Source organism: Mixophyes fleayi, chromosome 9, assembly GCF_038048845.1.
Source record: "Mixophyes fleayi isolate aMixFle1 chromosome 9, aMixFle1.hap1, whole genome shotgun sequence".
Lineage (NCBI taxonomy): Eukaryota > Metazoa > Chordata > Amphibia > Anura > Limnodynastidae > Mixophyes > Mixophyes fleayi.
In genome coordinates, this window is record NC_134410.1 from 51,021,584 (window position 1) to 51,046,375 (window position 24,792).

Genomic DNA, 24,792 nt, shown 5'->3' on the forward strand with positions numbered 1-24,792 from the left:
TGTAATCAATAAACACATTTTTACCTAGACTTTTTAAGGAACACGCATAGTGTACTGTCACATCAATAGTTCACATTAATCACAGTGTTTACTACTAATGCATTCACGTCATTTGAAAAAACATACAATGTATGGACAAAGAGTTTTGAAAAAATAAAATATTTATTTGGAAATCATTTCTATTTAAAAAACAAAAACAAAACAATTTTTAAACTATTAAATAGACGTCAATGTTACTCATATGTTACTCATATTATTACAGCTGAAACGGTTGCTATGGCTTTAGTGCAGCTGTGCACCATTCAGCAAATGTAGTAAATAATCCTCAGAAACTTAACTTTAGTAGTAAATAAATAATTGCGAGAAGGAAATAGCTGTTTGTCACTTAATAAAGTGTGCCACTATGATTGGTATAATTTTACGTGTGTAACAGGGGGTTATTCTACCGCACCAACTATAGGATTCTTGCCCAGTCTAGTAGGAAAATATTCTTGAGTAGTGTATACTATTCAGTTGTATATTATATAAATCAATTTAGCTGGGGTGCTACCTGGAAACAAAACAATATCATAGGTAGAAAGAGGAAAGGACAGAAGTTTCTTTATTTAGGTGCACAGAATCCTCTATAATTAGTTATTCTACTACATATGTATTTAATTCATCCTTTTGTTAAAATATAACCTTTATTGAAGTTAATTTAAAAAGCGAAAATGTGGATTAAAAAGTATACTTATAAAAAGTGATCTTGATAATAAAAGCTGGAAACACTACCATCCTGTACCTATATACTCCTGCTTCATGGACTATATGGTATGAAGATGTTAATTAATTTAACCTGCAGTGCTATGAAGAGGTCAATTAAATATATGACCTGCAGTGGCAAAATATATATATAATGTATAGATAGTATATGCCAGTCTACTTAATAATAGCTCTGGATATCTAATTGCAAAGAATTGAATAGTGTTAGCCGTCCAATTCTCTTGATATCTTATATAATGAGCAAATCAAAATATACACACCCTGCATTGAGTATGAATGATAGTATAATCAGCTCTCTCACTACAGCTATTTGAGGTCTAATAAGACTATTCACAATATTCTCCGCGAATCTCGTTTCTGAATAACTAAAGTTACGGGGTGTGATTTGCTATCTGCCTCTTAGTCCCCTCTATCTTTGGGTATAATGGGGTATATAAATTGCAAAGTTAAATTTCTTCAAGTATGAGGATTGAGTGGTTCCAGCGGTGGTATAATTTTAGTCAGTCTTTACTCTTTGACACTATGAAAATAGCAGCTATTTTTAAGGATCTAGCACAGTTTGAAAATATAAAGCTACCTAATAATTATCCATTATTTTACCTACTGTCTTACACATACTTGCCTATTCCCCCGAAATTTCCGGGAGGCTCCTGAATTTTGGGGAGTCCTCCCGGACACCCGGAAGAGTAGGTAAGCCTCCCAGATCCTGCTAAATGCCGAAGTTCACGGCATTGAATAGCGGGGGGTGGGACTTAATTGTGCTATTAAGCCCCTCCCCCCCTGCTATTCAATACCGTGGATTTTTGTATTGTATGGTAGAGGCAGGGTTATAGCAATGTAATGACTTCGTCACCCCCCCCTCCTACCCTCTATCACGTGATCTGGACTCCAATCTCCCAGAGTACAGATTCAAAAAGTTGCCAAGTTTGGTCTTACAGTGTCTTTAATAGGGCATCTGTAGAGTCAGTAACTGGGTAACAGTGCTATATCTGAAAAATGAACATGTCCTTTTGTTCCAACTGCTCAAGTGTATATGATGAGGACAAACCTTTCAGAAAGGGGTGAATGATAATTCCATTGTTTGTTTCACAAATTAAATGTTCTCTTTCTAATTTCCATTTTATTATTCACCAGAATAGCATAATGGTTTAATAGTATCATTGAAAACAGTGACAGTTTTGAGCAAACATTAGCATGCGTTAACATAATGGCCTCTTTTGTTGCTAAGGTAATATAGGCAGCAGGTCTAAAGTCCTCACAAGTGTTCCTGATAAATACAACTAATAAAGCTGTTGTTTGCATTTACAGTCATCCTACCTGTGTCAGGATGTAAACACTTCACATCTTATCAAGGGTACAGAGTGGAAGAGCTACAAACCTTGTTTTCTGATATTTCACTCATGCAAAGGGGACAGAGTTCAATGCCATGTGCTTTGGGATTAAAGTACATTACACAAATCATACATACACTCTGTGACATTCCTGCGAAAAGCCCAATGTTAAATTGGCCACATAATACGATCATTAAATCATTTTTTTTAAATTGAATTGTTAAAGAGCTGATGTGTGTAGGTGACACTCAGTGGCGGATCCAGGGGGGGGCGATCGCCCCCCCTAGCGGGGGCTTGCTGCCGGCGGCTGCACACTATGTGCAGGTCCGTTCTGCAGTGACAGTGGGCTGCCCGGCTGCTCTGATTGTGTTTTAAACACAATCAGAGCAGCCGGGCAGCACATTGTCACTGCCGAGCGGACCTGCACATAGTGTGCAGCCGCCGGCAGCCTTGAAGTCAAAAAGGGGGCGGGGCCTAAATCCCCCCCCTAAATCGCCCGGGGTAGGATACTTTTCTAGATCCGCCCCTGGTGACACTCTACCCAATACAATCAAATGTAGATGTCCAAATAGATCAGATTAGGTGGAAATTTTTCACCTGGAAAGATCATACTGAAGCTGATTGAAGTCTGTATTGTAATCATACAATAATATAGCATTCCTTGTAGGTACAGATTGTTTTTGCATTAAGCTTCCAAATGCACAGAGTAGGCAGCAAAGCATTGCAGGTCTGCAGATTATGTGTTTCATAATTAATCCTTAATGTATTTAACACTCTCCCCAACAAAAAACAAAATACAAAAGTACCACTAGAAGGAAGAGCAAAACATAATTTTAAAGGAATTATGTAACGATGCTGTAAAAATATAATCTGCATTTGTAATTTTGAGTAGACAGTCATGTTTCATAAAACATCCCCAGTATACTTATTTTATAAAGTTTAGAGCCCACAACATTCTTTTCACCTTTCAGGACCTCAGCTCTGTTATAAAATCTTCTAAATATAAAATGCCAGTAAATGATATCCATGTAAGTGTACTACAAATAATCTGCTGAAAGTAGTCCTGTAAACCTGATTTCCTGGAGCTTAGTCTGGGCAACAATATACCAATTTGTAGCACAAAAGCAGTGAGTCCCTTGGTAGGGGTGAATGTACACCTTTCACCATCAGGAAGCAATACCCGTGTCGGAAGAACAGTTTCACGTAATAGTGAATACAGTTCATATTGCTCAGTTAGAAGGTTACTAAGTGGTTAGCACTTCTGCCTCACAGCACTGGGGTCATGAGTTCGATTCCCAACCATGGCCTTATCTGTGAGGAGTTTGTATGTTCTCCCCGTGTTTGCGTGGGTTTCCTCCAGGTGCTCCGGTTTCCTCCCACACTACAAATAAAAACAAACATACTAGTAGGTTAATTGGCTGCTATCAAATTGACCCTAGTCTCTCTCTCTCTCTGTCTCTCTCTTTTTCTCTATCTGTATGTGTCTATGGGGCATATTTATCATGCTTCGTTTTTTTGGGTTGAAACTTTTCAATCTTTGATAAGGATTGAAAGTTTCTGGCAATGTATCAAAAAAGATCTCAGCGACAGCAGTGCCGATAACCTGCTGTCCCTGAGAAGTGACTCACCTCTTCAACACAGTCTCTTCGCATCCGAAGAAGGCTGCGTTGAGCTTCTCCTTTTTATATTGTTAGTGCACATGCACTGACCAAAAACCTCGGGCATGTGCGCTAACATCCTGGACTTCAAGAAGGTGAGTCATATGATAGCTAGGGATCACATGATCCCTTCATACCTGCGCTGTCCAGCTCTGCTCTTCGGATGAGAAAGTTTTCAGGTAGAAAAATGTACGCCAGCTTAAGCGCACACTATGATACATAGCGTTAATGAGCACTCCTCGTAGACTGTTATGGGGAGTGCTCAGAAAAACGATAATAGATGCAAAGCAGCAGATATCTCAGATATCAATGCTAGAATAATACATAGTGATTTAGCTGTAAATCCCTGAAAATATCAGTTTTCGGGGATTTAACAGGGGGGGGGGGGGGTGGGTAGCTTTAACAAATAGGCCCCTATGTATGATAGGGAGTTTAGACTGTAAGCTCCAATGGGGAAGGGACTGATGTGAGTTCTCGGTACAGTGCTGCGGAATTAGTGGCGCTATATAAATAGCTGCTGATGATGATATATTCCAGAGAACTTTGTAGAAACAGGCTGTTCCTCTTGGAGTCTCATTTTCTGTCAGAAAGCCATCTCGGAAGACAGGTCTACATTGGAAATTTGGTAGCGCTGGTATTTGCCTGATCGTTTTCAGCGTGGACTCAGATATTTTTGTTCATATGGACTACATAGCTAGTGAGTCCCCCAATATTATACTGAGGTTTTCTATAGCATCAATAGATAAAAGTAGCAAGCATTGCTGTCTCACAGCACTAGGGTCAAGAGTTCGATTCTTACCAGGACCCACCCTGTGTTTGCAAGGGTTTCTTCTGGGCATTCCGGCTTGCTCCCACACTACAAAGACATACTGGTAGGTTAGCTGGTCTCTTATTAAATTAACCTGTGCCTGTGTGATAGGGACTGGTGCGAGAGATTAAATGTTTTCTGTAAAGCGCTGCATAAAATGCAAGATAAATAATTGTTAATAACAATAATAATAATAATAATAATAATAATAACTATTCCACCTACTTTACGTCTGCAGCTTTTAAAATGATATTATCATCTAATAGCCTTTTCTTGAACCAATGTCAAATTAGATTTTATATGGATGCGTATCCAGATATATCTGTTTAGTTCAAGAAGTAAATCAAACATCTTGTGACCTAAAGAAGAAGCAAATGTAATCCATAAGCTGCATTTTGACAATCTGCTTTTAGTACATTTTTAAGATGGCAAATAAAAATTTCTCTAGTGACAAATTGATCCTTATTTTTGAATGTTTCCTTCTCCCTCTTTTTCCTATTAGAAATACTGAATACATCCACATTAACATACTACACCATTACCTGTTCCTGCTCTATTTGTTCTAGTCACAAGGGACTGAGACCACATTGCACATTAGATAAGCACTTTGTACTTTTTTTATGTCTTGGCTATTACACCTTCCTCGTAACTAACATTTTCCACACTCATCTATCACTGCTTCAATACATTTTAAATGCTACAAGACTGATCTTCCTCTCTCACCACTTCACATCTGCTTCTCCAAATCTGCTGCTCCACATCTGCTTCTCCATATCTGCTGCTCCACATCTGCTGCTCCACATCTGCTGCACCACATCTGATTCTAGGCATCTGCTTTTCCACATCCATTTCTACACATCTGGTGCTCTCCATCTGCGTCTCCACATCTGTTTCCGCACATCTGCTGCTCCACATCTGCTACACCACATCTGTTGCTCCACATCTGCTGCTCCACCTCTGCAGCTCCACCTCTGCAGCTCCACATCTGCTTCTCCACATCTGCTACACCACATCTGTTGCTCCACATCTGCTGCTCCACCTCTGCAGCTCCACCTCTGCAGCTCCACATCTGCTTCTCCACATCTGCTGCACCACATCTGCTGCAATACATCAGCTTCTCCACATCTGCTGCTTCACCATTGCTTCTCCACATCTGCTGCTTCACATCTGCTGCACCACATCTGTTGCTCCACCTCTGCAGCTCCACCTCTGCAGCTCCACATCTGCTTCTCCACATCTGCTTCTCCACATCTGCTGTACCACATCTGCTGCAATACATCAGCTTCTCCACATCTGCTGCTTCACCATTGCTTCTCCACATCTGCTGCTCCACATCTGCTGCACCACATCTACTGCAATACATTTGCTTCTCCACATCTGCTTCTACACATCTGCTGCTCTATATCTGATTCAACACATCTGCTTCTCCAATTCTGCTGCTCCACATCTGCTTTTACATATCCGCTGCGCCACATCTGCTGCTCCATATGTGCCGCTCCACATCTGATTCTCCACATCTGCTGCTCCACAACTGCTGCTCCACATCTGCTGTACCCCCTCTGCTGCTTCACCATTGCTTCTCCACATCTGCTGCTCCATATGTGCCGGTCCACATCTGCTGCTCCACATCTGCTGCTCCACAACTGCTGCACCACAACTGTTGCTCCACATCTGCTGCTTCACATCTGCTGTTCCACATCTGCCGTTCTACATCTGCTGCACCACATCTGCACTCCACATCTGCTGTACCACCTCTGCTGCTTCACCATTGCTTCTCCACATCTGCTGCTCCATATCTGATTCTCCACATCTGCTGCTCCACAACTGCTGCACCACAACTCCTGTTCCACATCTGCCGCTCTACATCTGCTGCACCACATCTGCTGCTCCACATCTGCTGTACCACCTCTGCTGCTTTACCATTGCTTCTCCACATCTGCTGCTCTGCATCTGCTGCTCCATATCTGATTTTACGCATTTACTGCTCCACATTTGCTTCACCACATCTGCTGCTATACACCTGCTTCTCCACAACTGCTTCTGCTTCTACACATCTGCTGCTCCACATCTGCTGTACCACCTCTGCTGCTTTACCATTGCTTCTCCACATCTGCTGCTCTGCATCTGCTGCTCCATATCTGATTTTACACATCTGCTGCTCCACATTTGCTTCACAACATCTGCTGCTCCACATCTGCTTTTCCATATCCGCTGCGCCACATCTGCTTCTCCATATGTGCCGCTCCACATCTGCTTCACCACATCTGCTGCACCACCTCTGCGCTCCACATCTGCTTCTCTACAACTGCTGCACCACAACTGCTGCTCCACATCTGCTTCTCCACGTCTGCTGCATCCCACTTGTTCCTAGCCCTACCATTATATCAGTGACCATCCCTCAATTCACCACATCTGCTGCACCACATCTGCTGCTTCACCATTGCTTCTCCACATCTGCTACACCACATCTGCTGCTCCACTTCTGCTGTTCCATATCTGCTGCTCCACCTCTGCTGCACCACCTCTGCTTCTACACATCTGCTGCACCTCATCTGCTTCTCCGCATCTGCTGCTTTACATCGTCTACTCCACATCCGCTTTACCACATCTGCTGCTTCACCATTGCTTCTCCACATCTGCTGCTCCACATCTGCTGCACCACATCTGCTGCAATACATCTGCTTCACCGCATCTGCTTCTACACATCTGCTGCTCCATATCTGATTCTACACATCTGCTGCACCACATTTGCTTCACCACATCCGCTGCTCCACATCTGCTTCACCACATCTGCTTCACCATCTCTGCGTTCCACATCTGCTTCTCCACAACTGCTGCACCACAACTGCTGCTCCACATCTGCTGTTCCACATCTGCCGCTCTACATCTGCTGCACCACATCTGCTGCACCACATCTGCTACTCCACAACTGCTGCTCCACATCTGCTGCGCCACCTCTGCTGCACCACATCTGCTTCTACACATCTGCTGCTCCACATATGCGTTATGTGTTTGCTTTATATGTTTTTTTTGTTTTTATACATTTATTAAATCTTGTTTCATTTTATTGATTCCTTGAGGATATATGATATTTATATGGTTGATAAACCACATGATTTGTTAAATTTGTATGCACCCAGAAAAGTGATTTTGATTATTCAGTTAGATTAGATCCCGTCTGCGTAGCCCACTATCCTTTTTCTTGATGTTTTTAATATAAGGGGACTATTGACACTTTCTCCTATGGGCAGCTGCATTTGGGGTCTCTCTTAATTAATTTACTGTCTTTCATAATACACAATTAAGCGGAGACTTTTTTCTTTTCTATATTTAAGGTATACCGCCAAGCTTTGAACCCACTCTGATTTGTAGCGACACTACCATAACTCAGACGGGGGCAAAGGTAGGTGATGTCATCTGCTGTACTATAGGAACCAATTCCTGATCCAACAACTGAACTCAATTTTGAAACTGAGACCTTTACTAATGTGAAGTCTAGTCTGCAATCGCAGGTTAAGGTAATTCCATACACCCTCCTGGAATAACTGTTATAGGGCACTGGGTCATCTGGATTATTCAAGAAATAGAATATAATATACTTTGCTAAAAAATTCAGGCATCATTTTTCAAAATATATATTGCCTGTAGCTTTCCTTATCTTGTTTGCATATTTTTGTCTTTTATATTGCAATAATCTGCCTTACATCAGAGGTATCAATAACCAGCAGTTGTTGAATCTTTGGAGTGAATTTCTGATATAAAATAGAATTGGGTCTCTTAATAAATAGTCAGCATTTACATTTCTGTAAGCCAGGGCATTGCCTCTTAAAATGATCATTGACTATATTTTCGTCTTTTAAACCCTTAAGTGTATATAAGATAATTAATACACTAAGTTTTCTTTAAAGCAAAAAAGAGGAAACAACAAAACAAAAAAATACATCAGTAATAATGTTCCCAGTGTTTATATAACACATTAGAATCCACTTTACCTAGAACTTGGCTGTTGTCACTTTTACAGTCATGGGCAAAATTTTTGAGAATGACACACGTATTGGTTTTCACAAAATTTGCTGCATCAGTGTTTTTAGACCTTTTTGCTATGTATACTGAAGTAAAATTACAAACATTTCATAAGTGTCAAAGGCTTTTATTGACGATTCCATTAAGTTTATACAAAGAGTCAATATTTGCAGTATTGACCCTTCTTTTTGAAGACCTCTACAATTCACCCTGGCATGCTGCCAGTCAACTTCTGGACCACATACCGACTAATGGCCACCCATTCTTGCCTAATCAGTACTTTGAGTTTGTCAGAATTTGTGGGTTTTTGTTTGTCCACCCGCCTCTTGAGGATTGATGTTCTCAATGGGATTAAGGTCTGAGGTGTTTCCTGGCCATGGACCCAAAATTTCGATGTTTTTTGATCCCCAAGCCACTTAGTTATCACTTTTGCCTTTTAGCAAGGTGCTCCATTATGCTGGAAAAGGCATTGTTCGTCACCAAACTGTTCTTGGATGGTTAGGAGAAGTTGCTCTTGGAAGCTGTTTTGGTACCATTCTTTATTCATCTGTGTTCTTAGGTAAAATTGTGAGTGAGCCCACTCCATTGGCTGAGAAGCAATCCCACACATGAATATTCTCGGGATGCTTTACGGTTGGCATGACACAAGGATGATAGTGGCGCTCACCTTTCCTTCTCTGGACAAGTGTTTTTCCAGATGCCCCAAACTATCTGAAAGGGGATTCATTAGAGAAAATTACTTTATACCCCAGTCCTCAGCAGTCCAATCCATGTACCTTTTGCAGAATATCAGTCTGTCCCTGATGTTTCTCCTGGAGAGAAGTGGCTTCTATGCTGGCCTTCTTGACACCAGGCCTCCCTCCAAAAGTATTCACTGTGCATGCAGATGCACTCACACCTGCCTGCTGCCATTCCTGAGCAAGCTCTCCACTGGTGGTGCCCTGATTCCGCAGCTGAATCAACTTTAGGAAATGGTCCTGGTGCTTGCTGGACGTTCTTGGGCACTCTGAAGCCTTCTTCACAACTATTGAACCTATCTCCTTGTAGCTCTTGCTGATCCAATAAATGGTTGAGTTAGGTGCAATCCTACTAGCAGCAATCTGCTTGCCTGTGAAGTGCTTTTTGTGCAAAGTAATGATGACTGCACGTGTTTCCTTGCAGATAACCATGGTTAAAAAAGGAAAAACAATTATTTCAAGCACCAGCCTCCTTTTAAAGCTTCCAGTCTGTTATTCTAACTCAATCAGCATGACAGAGTGATCTCCAGCCTTGTCCTCGTCAAAATTAACTGCAATTCATCTGATCACTTTTCATGACATTCTGGAGTATATGCAAATTGCTATAATGAAAACTGAGGCAGCAGACTTTGTGAAAAATAATATTTGTGTCATTCTCAAAACTTTTGACTGTACATAGCTCAGACAGTGTAAGATATAAGCAGAGAAAAAAATCAGTACAAACATCAAACAAAGACAATTTTATGAGAAAAATGTCAACATCTATGACTAATACAAGCACCCATGGGCCCAGGATATAGTCATCTATACACGTGGTATACTTTAAACGGCTTTGTTTGTGTCAAGCTTTCTGCCAAAGGCTTTGTTTGTGCTGTTTCTAGAAAACATTTCATGGACGTAGCATTCAGTAATATAAAAGTCACAATAACATGAATCTTGATAAACTGACCTTGACAACACTGCAGAGTATAGTAAAAATAGTATAGTAAACAAGGAGGCGTGCAACAATTTATGTATATATGATGGAGATTAGATTAGAACAGAAGCAGACACCCTGTGGTATTGCAACTATTGTGGAACTATATGTCCCAGCATGTCTGGTCAGCTGTAAAGGATAAGCCTGGGTACACACTACAGGGAATTTCTCCCAGTGTGATATCGTTAGCAATTTTACCCATGACTGTCCCGATCAGCAGGCCAATTCATGCATACACACTACACCCACAAACAAAGATTTAGGAAAAGGAAAAGCATCATCATCATTCATTCTATTGTACAGTTTTATGTATAGCATACATTCATCAACTTCGTTTGCAACTGCAAAATTACTACAATTTATTTTAGTAATCACCACAATAAATCAACATAAAGCTTGTGGTGTTTTGCTTCCTGCTATGGCAAAGAACACTGGAAACACAGACCCGAAGGGAAAGAATAAGAAAGAATTGTACTTGTTGGACCAAGGAGGGTTCCAGAGGAGTGACTCCTTTTCACATATGCCACTGCTACAGGAGATTCAGGTGACTTAAGGTATTTCCTGTGGATGAATGATCCCACATTCCAGGAGCTGCTCCAGCATGTCACCCCAATCATTCAGAAGGAGGACACGCGTTTCAAGAGACCCATATCCACGGAGCAAAGTTGTACCCTGAGATTTTTGGCCACAAGAAGGACACTGGCTGATCTCAAGTAGAGCACAGCAATTTCATTGATCATACCTGAGACCTGTGAGGCTATCGTACAAGTTCTCAAGCAACAATATATGAAGGTTGGTGAAAAAAATTGTCTGATTTTAAACAAACTTTTTAAAATTAAAATAGAAACTGAGCATATCAACATATTAAAAACAACACAAACAAAATATATACATTTTACAAGCAGTAAGCACTTCCACTGTATGCCAGGATGCAGAGGAAGTGTAGAAGTGCTGATTTGGGCCTATAGGCAGGAAGGGTATGGAACACATCTCTGCACATCAGAGATGGGTTGAAGATGGGATAGGAAAACAAATATTTAGCAGAATTGAGGGCAAACATAAAATCAATGTAAAAACCAATATAAATAATAAAAACAAGAAAGTGCAGTAAAAAAAATAATCATAACATTTCATAACTCTTCATACAGAAAATGTTCAATGTTTTACAATGAGGAAGGACTTTCTGTGTACTGAAGTATGCATGCGCTTCCCATAGGTGTTGAATTCCTATAGGCAGATGCAGTGTCGAACATGAAGAGCCCACTGGGGATGTCATGGTAGAAGCCTACCAGAGGGGATGTGGCCAGCCACCTGAGTATGTGACAAGAGGGGGAATGGTCAGCCCACCGAGGACATGGCTAGTGCCATATTGTAGCGTATGAGAATGCAGTGTATGCAAAAAATGCACAGTCTGAGCCCCAGTGCCTAGATCAGTACAAAGCGGAACAGTAACCCAAAATCAGGATCAGAATCAGAACAGTTGGCAACTATCCTGCTCTCTCCTACCTGTTCTTTCAGGTTTCACTTCCAGGTATCTTAAGCTCAGTAGTTGCTTGTCTCGATCCTGGAATGTTGGTCTCCTGTTTGGGAAAAACGATAGGTACAAGAAATATGAAAAGACGAGCCATGAGTGAACATTCTAGCCCCTCCCCTTTCTCAACCTGCCCAGATGTTAAATCAATAGCAGCACACGGACACACGGTAATGTGCATTATTGTAACATTGTCAAGAAAATCTCTGGGACGAGAGAAAGAGATTCTACGGATGAGATAGAAAATGATGGAACTGTAAGAACAGTGAACTCTACAAACAGACTTCATAAAACCACGAAAGACACTAGTTAAAGTCCTAAAATTAAAATATGTTCATACGTTAGTTGTTTGATTTTTTTACATAGACCGGCGGTTCCCAAAGTGTGCGCCGCGGCTCCCAGGGGTGCCGCGGCGCTGTCACTGGGGTGCCGTGGGCCAGGCAAAAAAAAAGAAAGAAAACAGAAACTTACCAATCCGCGCGGCGCCGGGACCCAGCAGCCTCCTCTCTCCCGCAGCAGCTGTCACTGACATCATTCAGTGACAGCTGCGGGAGAGGAGGCTGCTGGGTCCCGGCGCCGCGCGAATTGGTAAGTTTCTGTTTTCTTTCTTTTTTTTTTTTTGCCTGGTGCGGGGCAGAGGTAGGGGGACAGAGGGCATAGGAGGAGGGGGACAGAGGGCAGACCAGGAGCACAGATGGCAAACGAGGAGAGGGACAGAGGGCAGACCGAGGGCAGAGGAGGAGGAGGACAGATGGCAAAGGAGGAGGACAGAGGGCATAGGAGGAGGGGGACAGAGGGCAGACCAGGAGCACAGATGGCAGAGGAGGAGGGGGACAGAGAGCAGACCGAGGGCAGAGGAGGAGAAGGACAGATGGCAAAAGAGGAGGACAAAGGGCAGAGGAGGAGGGGGACAGAGGGCAGACCAGGAGGACAGAGGGCAGAGGAGGAGGGGTACAGAGGGCAGAGGGGGAGGGGGACAGAGGGCAGAGGGCAGAGGAGGAGGACAGTGAGCAGAGGAGGAGGGGGACAGAGGGCAGACCAGGAGGACAGAGGAGGGGGACAGAGGGCAGAGGAGGAGGGCAGAGGAGGGGGACAGAGGGCAGAGGAGGGGGACATATGGCAGAGGAGGAGGAGGACAGATGGCAGAGGAGGAGGGCAGAGGAGGGGGAGAGAGGGCATAGGAGGGGGACAGCGTGAGAGATGGCAGAGGAGGGGCCAGCGTGACAGAGGGCAGAGGAGGGGGCCAGCGTGACAGAGGGGGCAACGTGAGAGAGGGCAGTGTGCCTGGATGCAGAGGGGGCAGTGTGCCTGGTTGCAGAGGGGGTAGTGTGCCTGGTTGCAGAGGGGGCAGTGTGCCTGGATGCAGAGGGGGCAGTGTGCCTGGATGCAGAGGGGCATTTTTGCATACAACTAAATAAGTATTTCTGTCGTGACCTAAATACTTATTACAACTTTTTGACCCAACTACCTCTAAAACAGAACTGTTCAGTAATTATTTTGGAGGGGTGCCTTGAAAAAATTTGGAGACTCTGAGGGTGCCGCGAACTGCAAAAGTTTGGGAACCACTGCATTAGACCAATTCCAAGAGAAACAAATAGAGTCCCCTTTCTTAAGATTTAGTAAAAATATAAGTGATAGTATTTTGGAGAAATAGAACATTGAACATAATGAAAGGAGTGGTCCTAACATGGTAATATGATGAACTTTGTAATGCATACTTGCCAACTCTCCCGGAATGTCCGGGAGACTCCCGCATCTTGTGAGAGTCTCCCGGACTCCCAGGTGAGTGTGGCAATCTCCCGAATTCTGTCCACTTCACTAGGAAGTGCACCACTTCCTAGTGAAGTGGGCAGAATTAGATCCCAAACGCCGCGATTCCCGGTGAATCACGGCCTTTGGCCCCGCCCCCGCTGTCAAATGACGTGTTTGCGTCATGATGTCACAGGGGGTGGGGCCAAAATGACGCAATTTTGGCCATCTCGCCCCCCTCACGCCCCCCTCCACTGGCTGGCTCCCGGAAGGGAGCTGAAGAAAGTCGGCAAGTATGTTGTAGTGACATTTTTACACCTCCCACGATGCATATTTCCAGTCAGACCCGCAAATAATCAGACAAATAGACACATATGCACAAAGAAAAAGTCTCCACATGTCTGCACTGTCATAGAAACAAAAAACACAAAACATGATAAGCAGTGTTATGTTTTAATGTAACTTAACACTAATCCTTAAAAAAATATTTTACTGTTAAGTTAATACAAATTTATTGACATTTTTGTTATGTGTCAAAGAAAAGCTGAAAGTAGACAATCCCTTCCAGCACAAAATGAAGGTTGTGGTTCATACTGCAGGAGTTACAGACTGCCCTTAATTTCCAAAGACTTTAAAGATTTGTCCCTGGAAATTTATTGTCCCCTGCAAATATCCCTTAATTAATTTACTAAGTCAGCGATCCCTGTTTTTCTGTATACTGAGTGCACGGACACACACTAATACATTTCTCATACACACTGACACACAGTAATACATTTCTCATGCACATTGACACACACTAATACATTCTTCATGCATACTAATACAATTCTCATACACACTGACTCACACCCCTTCTCTCATACACACATTTGTCATACACACTGACTCACACTCTGATACACACAAACTGACTCACATTTACTCTCATACACACTGACACACACCAATACATGTCTCATACACTCTGACACACATTCTCTCACTCATACACACAGACACATAAACTTACCTTTTCCTGCAGTGCTACCTCCAGGTTCCTTAATGGCAGTATAGGTAGGGGGCGTGTCTGTGCTCTGATTGGCTGACACAGCCAATCAGGGCACAGCAGAGACAGTGAGGAGTCTCATTTCAACTGGGAGCCTTTTAACTTTTTGAGTGAGTGTTGCTTCCAAGAGTTCACATTCATCTGGTTCCTTTGACTTCAACTTGGTCAAAGATTTTATCATTTTTCTAGACAGCGCGTCACTTTGTTTCAGGTCATGTGGCCTTTTCTTTCTCCTCCTGCCACTTAGTTCCCCTTATTGCTTATTGTCACATAATCCGGTTTCAGATAAGAGAACAGGCTGTGTAATAAAAACAGCATTTCAAGTAATTAGTATGACAAAAGATGGATGTATTCATGAAACATTAAAACAATCTTTCTCTTGCAGTTTCCAGCAACAGTTGAGGAATGGCAACTTATTGCTGAACAATTTGAAACACTGTGGAATTTCCCACATTGTGGCAGGGCTATAGATAGCAAACATGTAAGAGTGGATTCTACTACTTCAACTACAAGGGATTCTTCAGCATTATACTGATGGCCATTTTTAATGCCAAATATGATTTTTTTTTTCGTGGGCATTAGAGAAAATGGAAAAGTGTCAGCTGGTGGGGCGTTGGAGCAGACTGCCTTCCATGAAAAACTTAAAGACAATGGACTTAATTTGCCACCACGCCCCACCTTATCCCCCCACCTTATCCCACACCTGAAAGGAGGATCTTTAATTACTGATTGTCAAGAGGATGGCGAGTTGTGGAAAATGCTTCTGGCATATTGAGCAACAGACTTAGGATTCTCCATTCTGCCACAAACATGCTCAAAGACAAAATAGAGAAGGTGGCAATGACTGTGTCCTACACAATTTTCTTAGGCGGAAAAGCCCCATTGTCAGAAAATCAAATACGCATAGAGGTATTAATGGGCCTAATGAGTGCAATTATAAGAAGTAGACATATCAATATATATATATATATATATATATATATACATACACAAGTTAACCCGTGCATGATACTCATGCATTCTAGTCAAATCAAGCTACTTAAGGTGTTAAAAAGGTTCTTGTCATGCATTTGGGCCTAGCCCAGGCCTCCTCAGGGGAAGAGCGTTACTTCCCGACGCAAGCGCCTCATCATTTTTCTCCATCACTTCATCCTTCATCTTCATCGCCACATCCTTCATCAAGCTACTTAAGGTGTAAAAAACTCCCCACTGTCACCCCTGGCAAACACCAACCACTCCCAACTGTCACTTCTCCTTCAAGAAATATATAGGTCAGTGTATAACTCTGCCCAGCAGGTGGCTCTGCAGCTTGTTGTTTGTTTTTTCTTCACACACGCCACTAGGCATTTATATACTAGATATGTGTGTGTATGTATATATATATATATATATATATATATATATATATATATATATATATGTATGTATATATATTCCTACTCTGTCTGCCATTATGTTAAGAAACTTATAAATGGAGACATATATATTCACCCTAGTGAAACATTGGGCATTGAAGGTGCCTTATAGATGCTGATGTTCCATCAACCTTAGCATAGTCTCTGTTTTTACAGAACTGGATCAAACTACCATTCTGCTTTTCATTGACTCCTCAGCACAGACAGGTGTGTCTATTTTTCAGGCTGGCCTCACTGATCTTTTCCCTGAGTGTGTAGCACAGTATATCTCCATGCACCATCTCCATCTTGTGGGAGTTTTTCATTCTGCCACTTAGTAGTATAGTGCGTGACTCCAATATTGAATTTTCCCATATCTGCAAAGCCTCTGAGATAAGAGAGTCACCAGGAAGGCCCCTGACATTCTGACATGTTGATGAGTTGTGACAGAGAGCCCAAACTTGAAACTACTGCAACGCCAGAGCATGAACCAGGTCCAAGTAACAGAGTCAACATGTCTTCGGCCACACCTTAGACTAGGATGAGCTCCTTAAATGCTCAGTGTCGCAATAGGCTTAGGCGATGGCTTCTGTCTGGTGAACTTGACCCTTCTTCTAGAGACACCACACGGGGAGTCAGGGAGGTATGTGTCGTAACAGTAAGAGTCAGAGGGAGGCAATTCCTGGATTGATCAATGTGTGGTTCCACGTACACGCTGGTTATTACATCTGTAGCAACATGTTGTCTGGAGGTGAGCAGGATGCTGAGGCTTGCTACTCAACCACTCTGATGAACTCCACCATTCAGAGTCGTATGTGGTCACCAGACGATCTCTACAAGCACCTCCTTTAGCTGAATCTCAACATTCTTCATCCAATTGAGATTCACATTGGACTAAATTAGACTTTGCCTTCATTTAAATTTTTTGCTCTACTTGACTTCGTTGTCATTGGTGGGCTGTCAGGAGTTCATAATGTGTGGGTGACTGTGGGTCTGTTCATTTTAATATGCTGCTGGCAAGGGTGCAATTTGGCACATGTCACAGCAGGATTTTTCATTGGAAATTGTTGGATGATGCACTATTATTATATTATAATTCTGTGTTGGATGTTACACAAGTCATTACATCTTTTCAATGTATCTATCACTATTGCTCATTTTGTCAGCTTCTGTTACTTTCTCATATAACATTTTGTTCTAGCTAGTTTTAACATCCTGAGGGTTTTCTCTTCTGGCTCTTATGTGAAGTCAAAGTCATTGCTCAATCTAAACCCACTAGTTGTCAATTGCCATTTTCTGTTCGTTTAAACATGATTTATTAAAGTTATGCATCATAGGCAAAATATGCTGCTGTAGTACATTTCTATTTCAATAAAGATGTCTATTAATTTTCATTAGACCCTCCGAATGGATACCTATATTGGAACGTAAAAGGTGACACTAAGCATTCAGTTAAGATTTTAGAAATGCAGTTATATGGCAAATTGCTAGTAAAAGTCAAAAATAAATTTGCCATTGCCAAGAAACTGAGCTCATAAGGCCTGGAATGCGTCTATGACATAGTTGTTGATGGGTTGTTGTTGCTCCAGAAACTGCCAAACCAAATATATTGAAAGTGCTATTCCATCTGGTGGGGAGTGGGGACCTCCATTTTCACCTTGTGCAATAGATATTTCATCCTCACCTAAAGTGTATGTACCATGTTTCGGTCAGGCTTGCATGCCTGTATAGATTAAAGTAACAGCTGATTTTGTATGTCAGCAACAAAAATGCTTTGCAGATTTGAATCCTTGTATGATCAGAGAATGAGGGAGGATGTATGTCAGACTTGGGGATAACCACTGGGGAAAATATTGCTCAAGAAACTAACCTGATCCATTATCACATCATCACCAGCCCCACAATGTAACCATTTAAGATAAAAAAAAAAAAAACTTTACTATTTTAATTGACATTACAGAGGATTTAGTCTTGTTCGGCTGTAAAAATTCATGAAAAAAATTTAATTTTATATTGAAAAAAATTATAATGTGAAAAATTCCAAAGGGTTGAATACTTTTTATAGTACTGTACTGTATATAAAAAAATAAAGTGAGAATATATCATTATTATAGATACGTATAAATATAAATAGGTATAATATAAAACTGCCTTACTTACTTCAAAACAACACAGATAAATTCATAAGGCATATATGTTTAAATTAATAATGATTATAGTGCAAAAAATTAAGCCAGACAATTCCACTGACATGTCTGAAACCAATCATCATTATCGCTTTAAAATATAATTTGACTCAAGTAAGTTTATTTATCATTGCCATCATCACTTGCAGCATTGTCAGGAAATGCAACACCAGCAATACTATTATCTAAAGATGAGCGGGCTCGGATATCTGAAATCCGAGTCCACCCGAACGTTGCCGATCCGAGCCGGATCCGAGACAGATCCGGGTATTCCCACAAATTGCAAAACTGAAACCGAGGCTCTGAGTCATAATCCCGCTGTCGGATCTCGCGATACTCGGATCCTATAAATTCCCCGCTAGCCGCCGCCATCTTCACTCGGGCATTGATCAGGGTAGAGGGAGGTTGTGTTAGGTGGTCCTCTGTCCTGCTATATCTCGTGCACAGCACAGCACAGCACGAATTTTTTTTAAAAAAGTTATAAAAAAAATAATTATAAAATAAAGAAATTAAAAAAAAATATCCAAAAACAATCCTGCAGTATAAGTCCATTGGTACTGCAATATTACAAAGTTCACTGATTCTGCAGAATAGACTGGGAATTAGTGGAAATGATTGTTATTGAATGTTATTGAGGTTAATAATAGCGTAGGAGTGAAAATAAACCAAAAAACTTGATTTTAACACTTTTTATGTTTTTTTCAAAATAAATCCGAATCCAAAACCTTAAATCCGAACCAAAACCTTTCGTCAGGTGTTTTGCGAAACAAATCCAAACCCAAAACCTCAAGCAAATCCGAATCCAAAACACAAAACACGAGACACCAAAAGTGGCCGGTGCACATCCCTACTATTATCATCGCCACACCAAACATAAGTACTGTATCCTTGTGAAACAGGAAGGATGTCAGCATTGGGGATAACAACTGGAGAGAGAATTTTAAAATAATTAATCTATTATCATCATATTGCAAAACAAGAATGGAGCAATTTTCACAGGTATATAGGTTTAGCCACTAGACAAAAATGAATAACCAGTAATTCCTCTTTTACGCCAAATCAATGTCAAATCAAATTAATATGATATTAACTGAGGTACACCAAATCAAGATAAAAATAAATTGTACGGCGACTCAGTTGTCCTGTAGTATTAAATTGCAGTATGCTGTGTTTACACACTTTCTGACTGATGATGATCAGACAAGAAATTATGGAATCTTCACAAGCATGCAACAAGACAGAGCAATTCCCACATAATCAACAGGTTTTGGCCAACGGGCCAAAAATAATTACTAGTACAGTAATAAAATACAACTAATTGTGGTACAAGAAATAAAGAAAAAAAATATGAATTCAGTTCCCTGTACAGCCAGACTGCAGCTGTACATAGGTTGTCCTGAACTGGCAGTACTTAATTGCAGTACATTGTGTACACACACGCTATGACAATAGTGATTTAATTTGTGATAAGTCTGTTTCACTGACCAGCAGACCACAGTCATCCCTTTATAAGCTAGGTACACGCTGAAGAATTTTCCAACCGATGTGTTATCTCAAACGACTATACCTACGACTGAAGGTCCGATAAGTCTGGCGATTCATGAGTGCACACTGACAAGATTTACCTTCAGATATGTGCTCTTCATCTGGTCCTCTAGTCTTCAGCAAATGACAACACAATATTCATTCATTAATTCCTGTCACATTGTCAGACAGATTAGACCAACCTTGGTAAAGCTATCCACGTGTCCTAACGAATTTCGTTAGCTTCTGTGACTCTGAAATTAAATATTTTGTCTCAGAACGAACAAATGAATTATTTCTTCTACAGCACTCTCTACATTTATTCAACAGGACATTCATTGCTAGCATCGGCTAAAAAGAGCCCGACTCTGTAAACTCTATGGGGATCGTCAGCATGAGTGCATACACACTGCATGATCAGAAGGGGATTGGGAGGAAAATAATAAACAGTACAACCAACCAAATGAGCCAACAATCAACACTTGGGACGACTTTCGACCATTGTGTCATTATACACACTAACCTGACTTCTGACCGAACGGTCGTATGTCGGCTGATTGGCCCGATGATTGGATGAAAAAGCTCCAGTGTGTACCTAGCCTAAGTCTGTGAAAATAATTAAATTAATAAATGCAACATGACATGGCAATCCTCTCACAGGGATTACCTACTTACCAGTTAGGTTACCAGTTAGGTGTGCTACCTACGTACCAGTAGTCAAAATATGAATATCCAGTGTACTAGAAATATTAATTATGACAGCACATCAAGATCAATTTATTCATATGAACTTCAGCTGCTACATTTTTAACTCTTTGTTGTACACATTCGCCTTTCCTATTCTAGTCCAACCCAAACAACAACATAGAGCAGAATGGATGTTGTCTTCTGTTCTATTAATATAGAATATAACTACAGCAAATTATGAATTTACAAATACAAAGCTGAATGGCACTGTGTAGAGCTGCAAAGAACAAGTGAAACTCAAAGATTGCATGGCCAGAACTTCGCATCTCTGCAAACCGGCCTACTCCAGCTCAAAACTTAATTTGCTTGAAATGTCTCTACTTGTCACTTGTAACTAGAGATGCTCACTGACCCCCTTGTTTTGGTTTTGGTTTTGGATCTGGATTACCTTCGGGTTTTGGTTTTGGTTTTGGCAAAACCACCCTTGCGTGTTTTGGTTTTGGTTTTGTTTGTTTTTGTTTTGCAATTTTGTTTAAAAATCATTTTTTTTTGGCATAAACTAACCGAATTTAGTGCTCCACCTGTTTCTTGGATAAGTAATGTAATTGTAAAGCTAATAAATTATGAAAAAAACAGTTTAATTCCTGGTAGGTAGGCCGTCATTAATTCTACACACAAACCAGATTGTCTTCCTCTCCATCTATGCATATTGGCAATGCAGCCATCGTCTTTGGGTGTATATTACACCCTACACTTATAGTTAAATATATAAAGAAATGGACAAAGGCAGTTTGGTTTCTGTCTCTCTAGGCCCCCCTCCACTTGGAGAAAATAGTAAAAAATTCAGCCATTAAAGACTGTACAATTTAAATAGAAATGGACAAAGGCAGTTTGATTTCTGTCTCTATAGGCCCCCCTCCATTTGTAGAAAATAGTAAAAAATTCAGCCGTTATAGACTGCACAATATAAATTGAAATGGACAAAGCCAGTTTGGTTTCTGTCTCTATAGGCCCCCCTCCACTTGTAGAAAATAGTAAAAACTTCAGCCGTTATAGACTGTACAATATAAATTGAAATGGACAAAGCCAATTTGAGGTCAGTCTGTGTATGACACCCTAGCCTTATTGAGAAATTGCCAAAACAGCAGCCTTTCAAGACTGTACGTGATATAGAAATGCCCCAAGTCCCTTTCCTATATGGGGGTAGATTGCACCCTTCACTTATATAGAAAGTTTTAAAAAGATGTTATCATCATCTTCAACTTCATCCTCACCCTCATCAGTGTGTACGTTATCATCACAGACTATCAATTCATCGCCGCTTGAATCCACCATTAGAGAACTGTCAGTGCTTGGATGTCTTTGATGGTAAAGGCCTTCATCGTGGAAGATGTAGTTCATTTTTATGAACATCATTTTCTCCACATTTTTGGGAAGTAGCCTCCTACGGCGATCACTGACTAAGTTCCCTGCTGTGCTGAACACTCGTTGAGAGTACACACTGCAGGGTGGGCATCTTAGGTATTGCAAAGCAAGTTTGCACATGGGTTTCCAAATGGCCTTCTTTTCTTCCCAGTAAGGAAAGGAACTGTCTGACATTTCCATATCAATTACCTCTTGAAAATAATCCTCCTCCATCCTTTGCATGTTAATACTCGGATTGGATGGAGTTATGGGCAAAGTGACACATTTTTTGGAAAAATCTTTCAAACCAGCTAAGATGTTAAACTGTTCTGGTCGGCCAAATGCGTCTTCCCTGCTTCGCTTTGGAAAATTTTATTTTTTCCGAGCAGCAGCTGCTAGAGAAACTGAAGGAGGACACGTCGTCAAGCCAAGGCCCAGTTCAGCGGCCAACTTGCTGAGCAATAGCTCCTTGCAAAAGTTCACATCTCGCTCATTTTGAAGCAAAGACCTAATGTAGGTCTTAAACCTTGGATCAAGCACAGTGGCCAAAACGTACTGATCCGAGTTCAAGATTTTAATAAATCGAGGATCATTGTGAAGCGAATTAAGTACTTGATCTACAAGGCCAACATACTTTGCGGAATTGCTTTCTTTCATCTGCTCGTTCAGTTTCTCAAGCTGCTTTTCCAGTAGTCTAATTAAAGGAATGACTTGGCTCAAGCTAGCAGAGTCTGCACTCACTTCACACGTCACAACTTCAAATGGTTTCAGCACCTTGCACAGCACTGAAAGGATTCCCCACTGTGCAAGAGTGAAATACATACCCCCTCCTTTCCCAATGTTATGGCTTGTGCAATGCACTTGGATGCGCTTTGGTGAGTGCTGAGGATCCACTGTTTTTTTTTGTTAACATAATGTGTTCACACCCCAAGTGCACGCAGTTTTCAGTTACTCTCTTTGGATTCATGGTATTCTTGTGGTAAAGCACAATATTTTATAGTCTTTATATATTAGTTTTCATGTGTAGGAAGGAGGTGCATTTTAAGTGTTGTTTCCAGGTCCAATTTGTTTAGAAATGGTAATCTTGCAGGGACGGATCTTAGGTATCTTACCTAGGGCCCCATGAGATCTTAATCCGACATTGCAACCATGTCCTCATTTAATTAATCTACCACAAGATCAACACTAATCACCTGAAATACACTAACATGCTGTGAATATTCCAATGATTTGATTGGTTCTATTCCTACCCACTGTGGGCACATAGACATGCAGCTGATAAAGACTGATAACAAAAACATGCTTTGACCATAGTCACATATACCTTCCAATAAGAATATTCAAGGGAATTGTACTTATTTAATTTAATTTAAACATATTACTGCATTTTATGCAACCTTCCTCTATCACAGAAGCTATTGTGACACATTCATCCCAGCACTGTGACACAGAAATGTGGCCTAACACACTGGTTAGGAATTACTGCTGTAGTTAAATAATAATTACACATTTTGTGCGACTTACAAAACTTAGTCTTGGAAAGCAAACATCTGAGCTCAGCTTAGTACAAAGATGTGTCACTAGAATATTAGAAATTGACAAAACATAGTGTACGATGTAAGGGTAATACAGATCCAAATCATGGATCAAAATAGCAAATACATAATTATTTATTTACCCGGAAACAAATTTAATTATAAAACTATTATGGTTTACTAAGACTGTTTGGTGCCTGCATTTTAAGGAATGTGAAACGCCAGTCCTAGTAAGGAAAGAACAAAGAATGTTCTGCAATTGGTATTTGTCCTTTAATAGAAAATGTATCTCTATCTTTATGGGGAACAGTTACGTGAACAATGCTTGTGCCAAATTAAGTAAAACTGGTTCTCTATTTTTTAATCTTAGGCAATAGGGTGTGTTTTGTTATGCACATACTTTTGTATCGTTTTATTTTTCCATTCATAGTGAGCAATATGGAAGGGTAATGTGTGTAGTTCAGTGACCTTCATTTCTTTTCTCAGAAATAATATAAAGTCTAATGAATGTACAAGGAATAATATTATATTCATGTTTTAATAATTGAATAATTATATTCATTTCTCTATAATGGGAGATTTACTTAAGTGAAAGTTGTGCTGCATGCATAATGAACAAGGTCAAAGGAAGATGCATAAGAAGAAAATGGATTATTCATCCTACTTAGAAATGTAAGTATTCATCTCTAGACTGTGGTGCATCATGTTATGTACCACAACAGATGAAAATAGCCTGTCCTGGGGTTTCTGAGAACCCCAATATAATAGATCTTCTTGGTTCCAGTATAATAACAATAATATGTGTATCCTCAGTGTGATAGTGCCTGAAGGGCACCTTGTATTGGGTGAAAGCTGCATAGCAAGGCCTGATTATCCAATAGGCTGGCTAGGCTGCAGCCTAAGGTGCAAGGCTTTTTTGGGGGGGCGCCAAATTTTTGGGTGTGCAATATTCTGACAGCAGGAGGTATAAACTGAAATTAATTGTAAAATAAAACAGAAGAGTTGAAGGAAAGTAAAAAGGAAACATGAAAGAAACTGTAGTAAGGTTTTAATCTTGACGTATTTCCATTGTAAAGGCTGAAGTCATCCTTGGGAGGAAGAGCGAGTGAGAGAGTCAAGGACGGCAACAGACCTAGGTGTGACAGCCTCCTTCACCTTGACATTTTCATCCTCAGTAGCGCTCATTCTTGCTGACATTCTGCTACACAGTTTTGACTTTAATGAAAACAAAGTAAGTGAAAATTGCCATGACCCTTTTAAAAAGTGTAGCTGAGTTGCGAAAACACGGGAACATAAACATTGGGAGCGGGGAGCAGTGATGGAAGCCGGATTTTAAATTACAGACATGTTCATTTTTACCTACTATGTTCTAGCCTGAAGTTGAAGGTGAGAGAGCACTATGTGCGTATTAGCCTAGGGCGACCTGAACCCTTAATCAG